This window comes from Cervus elaphus, chromosome 7 (assembly GCF_910594005.1).
Source record: "Cervus elaphus chromosome 7, mCerEla1.1, whole genome shotgun sequence".
Taxonomy (NCBI): Eukaryota; Metazoa; Chordata; class Mammalia; order Artiodactyla; family Cervidae; genus Cervus; species Cervus elaphus.
In genome coordinates, this window is record NC_057821.1 from 48129202 (window position 1) to 48143481 (window position 14280).

The 14280-nt window shown below is 47.9% G+C and overlaps 1 protein-coding gene and 1 long non-coding RNA gene across 5 annotated transcripts in view; one reads left to right on the top strand and one right to left on the bottom strand.

Annotated features, from left to right (window-relative positions):
• Positions 1 to 14280, bottom strand: part of RREB1 (ras responsive element binding protein 1) — a 121297-nt gene that overhangs the window by 35597 nt on the left and 71420 nt on the right. The gene's annotated exons all lie outside the window — the stretch shown is intronic.
• Positions 3655 to 8984, top strand: LOC122697626. 2 transcript variants are annotated; one of them, XR_006342121.1, is made up of 3 exons: positions 3655 to 4052; positions 6572 to 6693; positions 8881 to 8984. It is a non-coding gene; the product is annotated as an uncharacterized LOC122697626 (long non-coding RNA). The 2 variants fall into 2 exon arrangements; XR_006342122.1 differs by lacking the exon at positions 3655 to 4052 and adding an exon at positions 4347 to 4461.

Genomic DNA, 14280 nt, shown 5'->3' on the forward strand with positions numbered 1-14280 from the left:
GGCACAGAACGTCTCTCAGCCCTGCGCCGCCACTCAGCTCTGACTTGATACTGGCAGCAACAAGGACTCTCCATCTCAACGAGGCCAAGTTTAAAAACCATCGACAGTCTACCTTCTCTGCTGCAGGGCAGCCCCTCAGATAGTTCAAGGTGAGGTCTGCGTCTCTCCAGAGTTCCTCTACCTGAAACCAAACAGCTCAGGCTCCTGCAGCCAGCGCCTCCCAGTTCTGCCCTCCAGTCTGCAGGTAGAACCGGTCATGCTCATCTTGGAATCCTCTCCCGTTTGTGAACACCCTTCATGAAGTGACGGATCAGAAGTGAACACGCGTCTGGATGTGGTCTGAGTGTGGGGCACACACAGGGCTGGGACGACATGTCCTGAGGGTGTGCAGGCTGAGCTGGGGTTCCAGGCGTGGGTGTAGCAGTGACGTGACCCCCTCGGCTCCCGCTCAGATCCCCGCGAGTCCTCCTGTCAAACTGCCGTCGAGCCCCGTGTGCTCCATCCTCTGCCTGGGCAGTGAACAGCTAGCTCTTTGCTCGCCAGAATGAGAGGTCAACGGTTTCTGTGGAACAGGAAGCTACAGAGCATGAAGGCTGCTGTGGTGTAGAAAGCTGGCTCTCACGTGCCATGGACGGGGCTGAACACTGGTAGCAACTTTTCCGCAAAGCAGCTGAGTGACAGGGATCCGAGTTTTAATCCATATGCCCTTTGTACCAATAATTCCACTCCCGGAAACTTGTCTTGGAGGCTAATAACTGGAAAAAAGTTGAAAGACCTGTGCGCAAGGACTAACTCAGATGGAAATGCAACAAATGCTACCAGCCACAGGACTCCTGACTGACTGGTCTTGACACTGACCGCCCTGCTGTCCCTCTTGTCCCTCCTCCGCACTGGGCCGGGTGAGCTTCTAAAGCATGGATTCAGGCCCGCGCTCCCCGTCGTCAACGCCTCTGGAGGTCTGCTTTTGGACCTGCCCGCTTCTGGGGCCTCCCCTGCGGGTCCCTGCCCTGGTCCTGGGCACTTTCACCCCAGCACTCCCCACGCCTGCTCACGCATGACAGTCGCTGGACCCCAGTCACGTTCTTCACCCCTTGGCGCTGCTCTCAGAGTGGGAGGCTGACACTTCTTGGACGTTAAGCGTTAAACCTCTCCCAGGCTCATTCTTCAGTGTACCAGCAACCCTGCACAGGTCCACCCGGGAGACAAACACCCCACAGAACTGGGAAATGAAACCTTCTTATCTCGGGGGTAAGAGTCCTTGAAAAACCTGCAGCAAGTTTAAAGGAGCACCTCAAAGAAGGTGTCCCCACGGCAGGTCTCAAGCCTCCTCCAAGCTTGCCTGCGTCTGGTTTACGAGTGAAGGTCAAAGCTCAGGCAGGATCTAGACACCACCAGGGTTTGCTCGCTTCTCAGCCTGAATTTCTGCACAGGTTTCACTGATCTGGGGGTCTGAAAGACTTGACCCTCTGAGAGAATGGCATCGTGAGGAAGGTCACCCTTTTCAGTCAACAGGACGCGAACCATACACTAAACCAGCACCCAGCACCGCTCGCGGCCCCGCCAGATTGCAGTCAACAGGTTTGCACAGGTTTTTACAGCCTCGTTACAGACGACTCCCCATCCCTACCCCGGGCTGGCTGTGCTTTTACAACAAAGCCTCGTGATAACCAGAGAGGGAACGGACGAGATTAAGAGGCACTGCAGCCCTACGGCCTACTTTCTGGGCTGAAGAAAAGTTAAATCTCCAGAAGGATTTGTGTGTTTTCCCATCAGAAGTTGGGGGAGGAGTTCCAGGGTTCTGAGCCGAGTGTAAGTCAATTAGGCCCTGGGCAACACCCGGGCGGGGAGTGAAGACAGGCGGACGCGGGCCCACAGGCACCTTCTGGTGAGCGGGTGTTGTCAGGCTCGGTCACGCTCACCCAGAAGCAGGCCCGCCAGCTGCGGCAGGGTGTGGGGAAGGGGGTGTGGGCCGCCTCGCAGGCTGAAGGGACAGAGTCTTGGGAAGGGTCTAGAAGGCAGCTGAGCGTGAGGTGCAGGCCCCAGAGACGTGTCCCCCGCAGTCTGCGGGCCCGTGGCGGCATCCTCTGTGGGGAGCTGGCAGCAGGGCGGTTCGGGTGAAATGGTTGGACACTGCATACTCCCAGCGGGCCGGGCCTCTGCCATGCGCCACGTGGCCGTGGAGGCTGCGACCACAGGCTTCCTCCTGGTCCCCGCCACTCGAGGGAAACATATCCTGACACCAGGGGCCTGCTCGCTCTCCTTGTGCCGACCACAGCCTGGTCCTCTGGCGCTGCTGTGCCAGGACAACTCAGCCATGTGGGAAGTTAGGGGATCTCGGCTCAGGGCAGGCACAGCTGGAGCCCAGGGCCATGGACCTCGTGAACTCGCACCCGCCTCTGCCCTCTCCCCAGCCCCGCTTCGGGCGCCACTCCCGTCTCTGGGTTCCTGCTCCGTCTCAGTCTCATGGGAGGCCTCGGGACAGACACTTTTGCACTGATGGGCCGGGGTGGGGTCATGACTCCTGAGGAGCATCTCTCCTCCTGCCCCCCTTCCGCAGGCCGTGTTCTTCGCTGACAATGACAGCCGCTGCCTTCAGAACAGGATCTCAGGATAAGCCCCCAGCCGTCTATTCAGACGACAGAGCCCGTACTGCTATTCTCAAGTCCTCCCCTCCTGACTTTCAAATCCAGCGCTGGGAGCTTGGAGGTCGGCCCCGTCAGTAAATACCAGCTCGTAAAACCCCTATTCTAGACCTGCTCCTTACCTCCCTGCCTTTGAATCCGAGTTCCTTGAACCCTCCTGTACGTTCCCCCCGTGCCTGCCCTTGTTTTGCTAAAATAATCTTTCACTTACTGTAATACTCTCCGTGGGTTATTTGGCTCCCTTGTTTAGAATACTCATGAAGACACCCAGTACCTATTTCCATGTAAAACTATGGATTCTGAAAAGAACAAAGGGAAGACCCCAGAGGCTTCGAGAGCTGACTGCTCTCCTGGTCCATCCTGTGTTAACACAGAGAATCCAAGTGACCGCTCTCCTCTCCGACAGCCCCTGGCGAGTTCAGGGCAGCCGCCTGGTGCGTGGACTCTTCTCACCCCCAGGCTGAATGCCTCCATGTCTTCAGCCTCCCCGTATGCCCAGGGCCGGCTGTGGCCCAGCAGGGCCTGGATCTGGGGTCTTGGCCGAGAGAGGCCTTCAGCTGGGAGCCATCCCCTCTGAGGGCAGCATCTACTGCCCGTCCCCCCCAGAGAAGGCCCTTCCATGGCAAAGAGCTAAGAACCAACACTTCACGGCGAAATGGAGGCACACATGGCACCCAGATCTTTCCTCACTTCAGCCCCAAGGGGAGCTCGCCTTCCCCTTCTACCTGGATGGCAGAACCCAGCTGTTCACATCCTTTTTCATCGAGGAGGAGGAAGAGATGCCTCTCTGGGGAGTAAGGGGGTGCCCAGGCGCTCTGGGCTGCTCCCCAGCCTTTTAAAAAGAGGAACAAGAAGTGCCTGGGCTGGGCCATTTGAGATGGCCTGCCACGCTGCAGGGCGAGGGCTGCCGTGGGTGCGGGTGCAGGAGATCACCACCGCCGCGGGGACACCATCTGGCACAACCTGAGAGCCGGCGAGAGACAGAGAAAATGACCGGGGTCCGCATATGAGCCTCACCTGGGAACACCAACTAGACCACACAGCCCTGCCTCTAAGTATGGCTTATGGCCCCAAATCTCCGCAGAATGAAGGCTCGCCGGGGGCGACACACAGGACCACGGGATGTGCTGTGGGGGAAGGAGGGTCCAGGTGTGCCTGTGCCCTTGGCTGAACCCCGAGCCATTGCAGACCTCAGTCTTCCCGCCTGCAAAATGGGCAGGCCTCCCAAGGGCGCTGGGTTATATAAGCCGAGAGTGAGGCTGGAGAGCAGTTGCTGTGTCCCAGTGACCCATTATGCAACCGCATGTCTGGTTTAAGGAAACACACTCTCTCCCCGCTGAAGGCCAACTAGCTCACCATCAACCCGGAGCCCTGCAGGAAGCAGGAGAAAGGCCACAGAGGAGGAGGAAGGTACGCATGCACACACACCCCACGAGTGGGATCTTGTGTGGTAAACACACGGGCTAAGATTTTTGTGTTGCTCATTCACTCTTCTTTTTTTTGGGGGGGGGGGTGTAAAATTTGCTGCTAATCACCTTCCTTAACAAATCAGAAAAAACGTTGACAGTTTCGATGTTTGCTTGCACCAGCTTGTTCAGCCCAAACAGGTTGGACAAGTTGAATATTTAAACAAAGGTGGAAAAATGCGAGGTATAAAGCAGGACGAGCCGAGTGGCCTACAGCCAGCGCCCTGCAGGTTTAAGTTTGTGATCCAGCGCTGGCTCCCTCTCTTCCTCTGTCCTCTTCGCTTTGCTGCTTTCACGTTATCACACTGAACGGGACACAGACTCGGGATCGGCTCAAAGTTCCTGGCGGTCAGGTGAGGGGGGCGTGTGTGAGAGAGGGGAGCAGAGGCCGGCTCCCCACGCTGCATTCTGTTCCAGGGCCTGGCCACCCATGACCCGACTTCCACGGGGCACAGCTGCCAGGCCGCTCAAGCGTGGGCAAGCTAGGACGCTCCAGATTTTGGTGCCATTCACCACTTTTACCTGGTGCAACTGAGCTTTCGAAATATTTAGACAATATAGGCCAAAAACACCATACTTCCTGCACCCAACACTTCTTTTGCGTCTGCTTAGTCTCCAACACAAACTAAGAGACAAACACCACCTCTGCCAAAACAGCAGACAAGCTAAGCTGTAAACCTCAGCATCCAGTTGGCCAAATGGTAAGAGACAATTTAATTAGGAAGCAGATCATAAACGTGAGAAACAGTGATGCAAAGGAAAAAACGCCTGGCTGGTGTTTACCATCTGCCCATGCTGGGATGGTCCTATGAACAAACTCTCTCCAGCATTAAGTGGACTTAAACTGGTCCTTCAGAAGAATACACAGAATCAAACTGAGAGACATTTTTCAAATATCATTTCAAAAAATAAAATAAGCTCTGCTGGAGGGGTTGAAGGGGTAGCTCAGCTATTTCCTTATACTTACTGTCTTACATGAGGAATAAAATCCTATGACAAATTCCTGCCACCTGTTCTTTTTCTCAGAGAAGAGTGGTTGCTTTCTACCATGTGCAGACTTCTCAAATGTAAAGTAAGAATTCTGAAAATGACTACAGACTATCATCCAACAACAAGCGCAAATCCACATAAAAATGTAAAAACACCACAGAATAAGCAATTCAAAAAAAGAACAACAAACTGGAAGTCTTCAAATAATGATGAGGGTGTGCACAATTCAGAGAAGATAGAGGAACACAAAATCCTGCTCTCACACTGTCACGTTCTTAGGACGCAGCCTGAAATCCTCAAGGTCAAAGGGCACAGGGTCTGTTCTCTTGGTTTTGTAAACACTCATGCTCACCGTCATGGAGGAGGGACTCGTGGGTTAAACCTTCCTCAGGGAGAAGAGAAAGAAAGCAAACTACAATCTGTTGAATATTTTATGTGAACCAGAGGCGTGGGTATGTGTTATAGCATTTAAGCCTAGAAACAACAACTCCTAGCAAAGCTCCACCCGCGTTACAGACGAAGGGATGGAGGCCCTCGGCCCTGTTCTGAGGAGCATCCTCTACCAGCTGCAGCCAGAGAAGAAGGAAGAGCTCTCAGGGGGCCCACAGAGAGGCCGCCTTCATTTCAACAATGACTGAAGTTGAAATAAAAGCGTACAAATTTCAATTCCAGCCAACGAGATGTAAAGAAAGGCTAAAAACATTTAAATATAATCAAACAATAAACCATTTGGTGAAAGATTTGGTGAAAGCTATTGGGGGAAAGTGGTAACTTAAGACACTCTGCTGTGATAACCGGACTTACAAATGTTCACTCTCAGGGGGAAGTTCTGGGCCTCTTAATAATGCAGACTTCCAAGAGAGGGAAAAGCATATTAAGTGGAATGATCAGGGAATGGGGTATTACAGTTCAATGACTTTTTTTTCCTGGTTAAAGAGAAAAAAGTTTCCACCTTCGTAATAGAAAACGCTTCTTAAACTGTTCTCGAAAACAAACAAAAAAATAAACTGTACTCGAAATATGCCTATTCCAGTAGAGAGTACTGAATATACTGAAACCGCCTTGTAACCAAGTACTATCATGAAATGACCAAATATTCACAGTACAGCCGCCAGAGCTGAGGGTCACGTGTCCAACACAGTTCACACAGTTGTGCCGACTATAAACGAGGTTAAAATCTCAATTCACACAAACCCCTCTGTCTGCAGAGGGCTGTCAAGTATATCATCTCCCAAGTGCACCTGAAAGTGGAAAGACCTCTGAGCACCCCCAAAAGGCATTTTCTGCTCATCCGTCTTTCCCTCTAGGGAAGGGGACACTCAGTTACAGATAAGAACTGTGTTGGCATTTTCCCCCTGCTTTTTAATAGGAATATCCTCAAGGAAACAAAATGCTCATGTAGTCCTGCGTGGGGTGACCCCCAGACTCTTATCCTGAAGTGATTTCCTCCTGATACCTCCCTCTTCCTCACAGGGACCAGGGAGCAGTGCACCTGTGACTAAGACTTGTTTCTCGGTGGGACGGGCCGAGCTCTGCGTGTGCACCTCCACTCCTGAGAAGCGGCAGGGACGAGACCAGTGAGAGGGCACCCGCAGGTACTTGACCATCACCGTGGCTACATTTCACAGGGCGCTTCCTCTTGCTGGACCCAGAGGGTACAGAAGCAACCCTCTAGACACGCAGCCCCGTCTCTGTTCCTCCTGCCTTCAGGGCCGGCCACCTGTGCCGACCCCCAGCACAGCGGCAGAGGCCGGGCCTGGCTGCGGCTGAGCGGCTGAGAGTGCCGTGCTAAATTCAGAGCCTCCGCGCTCTCATCTGTCATGGAGCAGGTCACATTTCTGTGCGGCCAATGTTTTCTTTCAGCATAATAGGAACACATAAGCCTCTGTTCCTGAAGACTACCCATGATGTGGGGGCATCCCCGGGGCCCGAGTCTCCTGTGCTGGGGGATGGATGCAGCTGTGTCCACAGCAGGAGGAGAGCAAGGCAATCAGATGACACTCCAGGGTGTCCCCGCCTCACCTTCACCTTGTGAACACAAGGCTGAGGTGAGGACATACCCCTGCTCTTTCTGTGCCCTCCTCTAAACAAAGGAGAAGTCGGAAAAGCTTGCTCCTGCCAGGGCCTCTCTCCTGTGTGTCCCTAACATGACAAGGACTCCCAGACACTGTTTACAGCTTAAAAGTCTACAGTGTGTAAGGTGAGGCGCAAAGGAGAAATTAATTTCCTATATTCCGAGGCCATTATAGTCTGCAAAAAGAAAATCCCCGTTTCAGAGCTCTGATTCTTTCCAGAGGAGATTTGCTGCCATTCTCTCTTTCAAGCATCATCGCTTCTTCATAGCTCTGCCGTCCAGCACTTTCTGGAAAGTTTTTGCAGATTGCAAAGCTCAGTGCCCTTTTTCCTACACTGAGCTCTCCCAGAGGGCGTGCTCTGGCTCAGTTTCCCAAGTTTGTTTTGGAAGACAAGCACCGCTCAATCCAAAATTTCAACATGGGAGCAACTGATAAAGAGTTCTGGGAAGTTAAAAGCTGGAGCTGCAGCAATGTTTCTGTGATACCTGTTTTGCATTGCGATGGCAACCTATTAGTCTGCTTAGGAACTAAGCTGTGGTTCGAAAGGTTTGGGATAAAGGATTTTCAAATTCAAACCTCAAAAACATGAGAATCCGCAGACAGGGAAGTGGTAACTTGAAAAACTGTCCCAGATATGGTAATAAATTGAGATGGTCTCCCCCGAAACTTCTTTAAAATAAGCTGGAATCTGTATCACTCCAGTCTCCCTGTTTACCAGATATACAATTACTTTTAAAAATAATTTAAATGTATTTCCTGGAATGAAATGATAGTAAGTTATGGGCTGTACCTGAGCTACAGTGCAACTATCAACACAATGACATACTTTAATCTGCTTTCTGATTCTGCGAAGTTTATTTTTCTTTTTATTAATGTGATAATTCTACTGGGTTGACTACAAGTTGATGGTCCTCTCATAAAACTAAGGTAAAAGAAACTTCAAAAAGGTCGATTAACCTAATAAATGAAGATAACAAACACATTCTCATACAATAACTAGTGGCTGAAGGAGACAGAGTGGCTTGCTTTTATACAGAGGGTGGCTGCAAAGGGTACCTCGTTAAAATCATCTAGAAGTAACCGAACTGAAAAGGACGAAGTTCTGGGGGTCTATGCTGTGAGATGTGTGAGCCCCTCTGGGTGCTGAAGCAGCCAAAGTCAGGGGTGGAGCCCACATCTGCCTCCTACACTGTTGCTCAGCCCTAAATCCAGGGAAGGTGGGGCTTATCCAGGAGAAAGTGCACATGGAGGCTGGTGCAGCACAGGTGTGCGTGTGGACGACCTTAGGAACGGGGTGAGCAGGAGGCTGAGGGAAGGGGCACTAGAGTTCCCAGACTAGCCTCGGGGAGTTGGATCTTGGCAAACTGGATCTAGAGATCCACACCACAGGTACTCGCGCTCCAGCAGGGTTCTTACTGAACCTGCACCCCCGAGGGGAGGGACTGAAGATCAGAGCACGGAGCTGTGTCACAGGAAACGGCGCGGGAAAGGGGGCCCGGGACAGGCTAGAAACAAGGCAGAACAGGGATGGGGGTGGGTGTCCCGGCTGCACAGGCCCGGCCTCCGCCTGGGCTCCGGGGCCCCCGGCTCCCCCGGCCCAGATGCTGCGGCAGACCTTGGGGAGCGGCAGGGCGGCCATCGAAGGAAAATGAGAAACAAAGCTTTGGTCTCGAGAACCAGACGTACAGCCCACTGACTTCCTTCCAGGCTCTGAAAGTCAAGCAAGGGTACGGCTCATCAGAACCAGCGCGTGCACGGTCTCTCCAATCCCAGAGCAGCTTTGGCCCCTGACGATGTAACACAGGTACGTGCCCAGGAGACACCACAGCTCACCATCCGGGTATCAGATCCTGGAACAGATCCACTGGGCAGATGAATCTAACCCTGCTCTCTCTGGCACATTTTTGTAAGTGTTTTCACATTTTTATAATTTTTTCCCCCCAAAAAGTACAGTTTCACTAACAAACGAAGGTGGTGATGATTGTGACTGATTACCAAACACCAAATGTTCTTTTTAACCCATGGTTTGCAATTTTCTGCAGAGAAGACAAAAATAAAAGGAGTGTAATAAGCTCAAATATTCTAAGTAAATTCTTTTAAATTTAAATTATAGGTTTAGGATAGCAAGTCAAAAGAAGAACCTCTTCATTTATTTTCTGGCGTTTTACAAATAGTCAGTCAGTCGCTGTGTTTTTCTTCAGTGGCACATACAACATTAGTGAAGTACTAATTAACTAACATTATCCTATGTGCACTGCATGTGTTAATTCCCACATTCAATTCCCACTGAATCCCCACAATGTTCCCATTGGTACAGACATCACTGCCTTCTACCGATGAAGTAATAAGCAAGACACAGAGAGGTCAATTAACCTGCCAGGGTCACAGAGTGAGGAGTGCAAACCTCTCAGAGATTATCACAGGATGCCGTCAGCTCTGAAAACACAAACTCAGAAACACCCTCCAGCCAGGACATTCCCCAGGTCACTGCAAGCCTTCACAATGCTTTCACAAACACTGCACTTGAGTGCAAGTTCTAAGTGAGGTTTTACCATGCCACTTTGGTGAAGTATAGAAAAATCAAAGAGATTTCTGAAAAGTTCTGCAGAATTAAAACTAGAATTCAGTCCCCAGCAATTAGTCCTCTCCTGTAAATCAAGATGACTCACACTAAAATCAGCACAAAATCAGAAATTAGCACAAACATCCCTAAGGTCTGCTTTAAAAAAAACCAACAACTTATAAACAGTAATTTACATAAATGAGAATCTCAGGGTAATATCAACGGTTGGTCTATAAAAAATTTAATATAATTTCTAACAACACATGCATGCTAAGTTGCTTCAGTCATGTCAGACTCTTTGCAACCCCATGGACTGTAGCCTGCCAGGCTCCTGTGTCCATGGGATTCTCCAGGCAAGAATACTGGAGTGGGGGTGCCTCGCCCTCCTCCAGGGGATCTTCCTGACCCTGGAATCAAACCCGCGTCTCTTATGTCTCCTGTATTGCCAGGTGGGTTCTTTACCACTAGCTCCACCTTATAAAAATCAATAAAAAGTGATTCCAGGCTCACCAAAGAGAGTGGACTATGCTAGCTGGATGGCTCAAATAGTTTAACATTGAAAATAATGTTTTACAACAGGAAATTATTTTGAAAGAGGGTGAAGCTTGAAAGAGTGCTTTTTTCTAATATACAAAGTGACACAAAGCTGTATCCATTCTCTCATGGCCTCTAAGCCTGACAAGCCGATGTTCAAACCTTGGCACTGACTCTGATCCTAAGCAAGCTCCCTCATCTGCAAAATGGGACGGTAACTGTGCAAACCCTACAGGTAGAGCAGGTGAAGATAAACAAAGGTCTGTGAGGAGACAGGACAATGCATAAACCAGCTGGGACCGACAGCACCTCTAGAAAACACTCCACCCAACAACAGCAAGAATACACTCTTCTCAACAGCACGAGACGTTCTCCAGGATAGACTATATGCTCGGCCACAAACCCAGCCTCAATACATTAAAGGAAAAAAAAAACTGAAATCATGGAAAGCTTTGTTCAATTAACAGGCAATGAAATTCAAAATTAGTAACAGACATTTGAGAAGTTGTAAATATGTGAAATCAAACATACTCCTTAATAACCAATGGAAAAATCACAGAAAAATTAGAAAATATTTTGAGATGAATGAAAAGGGAAATACAACATACAAAAATTTACGAAATGTTATGAAAACTATGTTTAAAGAAATATTTATAGCTGTAAACACCTGTCATAAAAACATTCTCGAATAAATAGTCTAATCTTCTACCTGAAACACTAGAAAGAAATGAGCAAGCTAAACTTAAAGCAAACAGGAGGGAAACAGTCATGTTTAGAGCGGAAAATTAAAAAAATAGAGAACAGAAAAGCAACAGAGGAGAATAAATCAACAAGCTGAAAAGTTACTTTTTTGAAGGCTAAGCTGCTTCACTAGTGTCCAACTCTTTGCAACCCATGGACTGTAGCCCGCCAGGCTCCTCGGTCCATGGGATTCTCCAGGCAAGAATACTGGACTGGATTGCCATTTCCTTCTCCAGGGGATCTTCCCGACCCAGGGATTGAACTTATGTCTGCTGTGTTGGCAGTTGGGTTCTTTACCACTAGCGCCACCTGGGAAGCCCCTGTTTCTTTGAAGAGACGACCAGTAAAATTGTTAAATGTTCAGCTAGACTGATTAAGGAAAAAAACTGAGAAGACTCAAATTACTAACATCAGGAAGGAAAGAGGCGACATTACTGACCTTACAGAATAAAAAGGATTGCAAGGGGACATTAAGAACAGCTGTATGCCAGCCAATCAGATAACTTCAACGAGATGGCTAAATTCCTACAAAAGACGGAACTACTGAAACTGACTCCAAGAAGAAACAGAAAATGTGAACAGACCTATCACAAGTAAAGAAACTGAGTTAGTCCTTTAAAAACTTCTCAGAAAGAAAAGCCCAGATGGCTTTGCCGATGAGTTCTACCACATATTTAAATGAAAGGAATTAATATCAACTCTTCACGAACTCTGCTAAAACAGAGAGGAGGACGGAATATTTCACAGCTCACTCTATGTGGCTTGTAATTACCTCAAAGAAATTCAAGCAACCTGGAATATCCAAAACAATCTAGGGAAAGAACTAAGTTCAAAGATTCACATCTCCCAATTTCAAAACTTACCCAAAGCTACAGTAATCAATACCATGTTAGGCCTTGGGACAGATACACAGATCAATGGAAGAGAACTGACAGCACAGAGATAAATCCTTACGTTTACGGGTCATTGAATATTGATAAAGGTGCTAAGACAATTCAATGGAGAAAGAAAAGTTTTTAAACAGTACAAAAGACTGAACCTGGATTCCTTCCCTACACTATACACAAATGCCAACTTAAAATGAAGTGTAGACTTAAATGTGACAACATTAAAATTATGGACTCATGGGATTGCACTTCATCCCTGGTGGGGAGGCTGTCATAAAGAAGACTGACAGTAACAAGTGTGGGCAAGGGTGTGTAAGGCTGCAGTCCTCTCACACTGCTGGTGGTAGTGTAAAATGATGCAGCTCCTCTGGGAAACAGCGTGGCTATTTCTCAAAATGTTAAACATGACCCAGCAATTCCCCTCCTCAGGGGCTACCCAGGGGAATGGAAACACACGTTCACATAAAACCTGTACAAGAATGCTCACAGCAGCATTACTTGTAAGGGCCAAAAAGCAAAAGGACTCAAATGTCTGCTGACTGATGGAGAGGTGAATAAAATGTGGTATATCCCTACAATGGACTGTTACATGACAAGAAGAAAGATGCTACAACGTTGATGAATGTTGAAAGCATTAAAGCTAAGTGAAAGAAGTTGGTTAGAAAAGCCCAAAAGCCCGCACATTCCATGAGAAGTCCACAGAAGGTGAATGCACAGGGGAAGAGTAGATGAGAGTCTTCCCAGGGCTCGAGGGTGGGAAGTAAGGAGAAGCAACTGCGAATGGGTGAGGGTTTCCTTCTGGGACAATGAAAATGCCCTAAAATGGGGTAGGAGAAAGCGAGGAAACCACCCAAGAAGGTAATACTTCCAGGATTAGATTTTGAGGGCTCAAATACAGAAGAACAAAGAATTTTTTTTTAAGCAGGAGGAATAAAAGGGAGGAAGCAAAACAAAACAAATGGCACACAGAAGGCAAAACGATATTAACAGGCTGATGTGGAAGCAAAAAGCTAAAGCTAAAAATTGTTGTTGTTTAACCTCTAAGTCATGTCTGACTTCTTTGCGACCCCATGGACTGCAGCCCGCCAGGCTCCTCTGTCCATGGGATTTCCCAGGCAAGAATATTGGAGTGGGTTGCTATTTTCTTCTCTAGAGGATCTTCCTGACCTAGGGATCGACCCTGTGTCTCCTGCCTGGCAGGCAGATTCTTTACCACTGATCCACTTGGGAAGCCCAGAAGCTAAAAAATTAAAATAAACAAAATGAAATAAAATAAAATAAAACATAACTAGGAGACGAGGAGCAAAAAGAATAGGAAATTATATATATATGTATGTATAATATATACATATATATAAAGGTAACACCCTTCATCAAAATCCTTTAATATACTGATACATTTCACAGCATCATATTCTACCCTGCTTCGAGGAGTTCAGACTGAGACATCCATAGGATTCAAATTATTGCAGCATTACTCAGAAATGCAAATAACAATAAGTAACACTGGTTGCCTGCCAACCATGTGCTAAACTCATTATCTCCTAATGCCCATCCTAGTCCAGCAAAGTGAATACTATCAAAAATCTCAATTTAAAGAGGAGCAAAGTCAGGTACAAAGGTTATGCAACTTGCTCAAGGATGGAAAACTTATAAGTAGCAGAGGTGAGATTTGAAATCAGGACCTAAATCCAAAAATCCATAAATTGACCACTATAACAATGAGTCTCGGGGTGAAATGTCCTATAGATATCAATTAGGTCTAGCTGGTCCATTGTGTCATTTAAGGTTTGTGTTTCCTTGTTAATTTTCTGTTTAGTTGATCTATCCATAGTTGTGAGTGGGGTATTAAAGTCTCCCACTATTATTGTGTTACTATTAATTTCCTCTTTCATACTTGTTAGTGTTTGCCGTACATATTGCGGTGCTCCTATGTTGGGTGCATATATATTTATAATTGTTATATCTTCTTCTTGGATTGATCCTTTGATCATTATGTAGTGTCCTTTGTCTCTTTTCACATCCTTTATTTGAAAGTCTATTTTATCTGATATGAGTATTGCGACTCCTGCTTTCTTTTGGTCTCCGTTTGTATGAAATATTTTTTTCCAGCCCTTCACTTTTAGTCTGTATGTGTCTCTTGTTTTGAGGTGGGTCTCTTGTGGGAACCCTCTTACACTGTTGGTGGGAATGCAAACTAGTACAACCGCTATGGAAAACAGTGTGGAGATTTCTTAAAAAACTGGAAATAGAACTGCCATATGACCCAGCAATCCCACTTCTGGGCATACACACTGAGGAAACCAGATCTGAAAGAGACACATGCACCCCAATGTTCATCGTGGCACTGTTTATAATAGCCAGGACATGGAAGCAACCTAG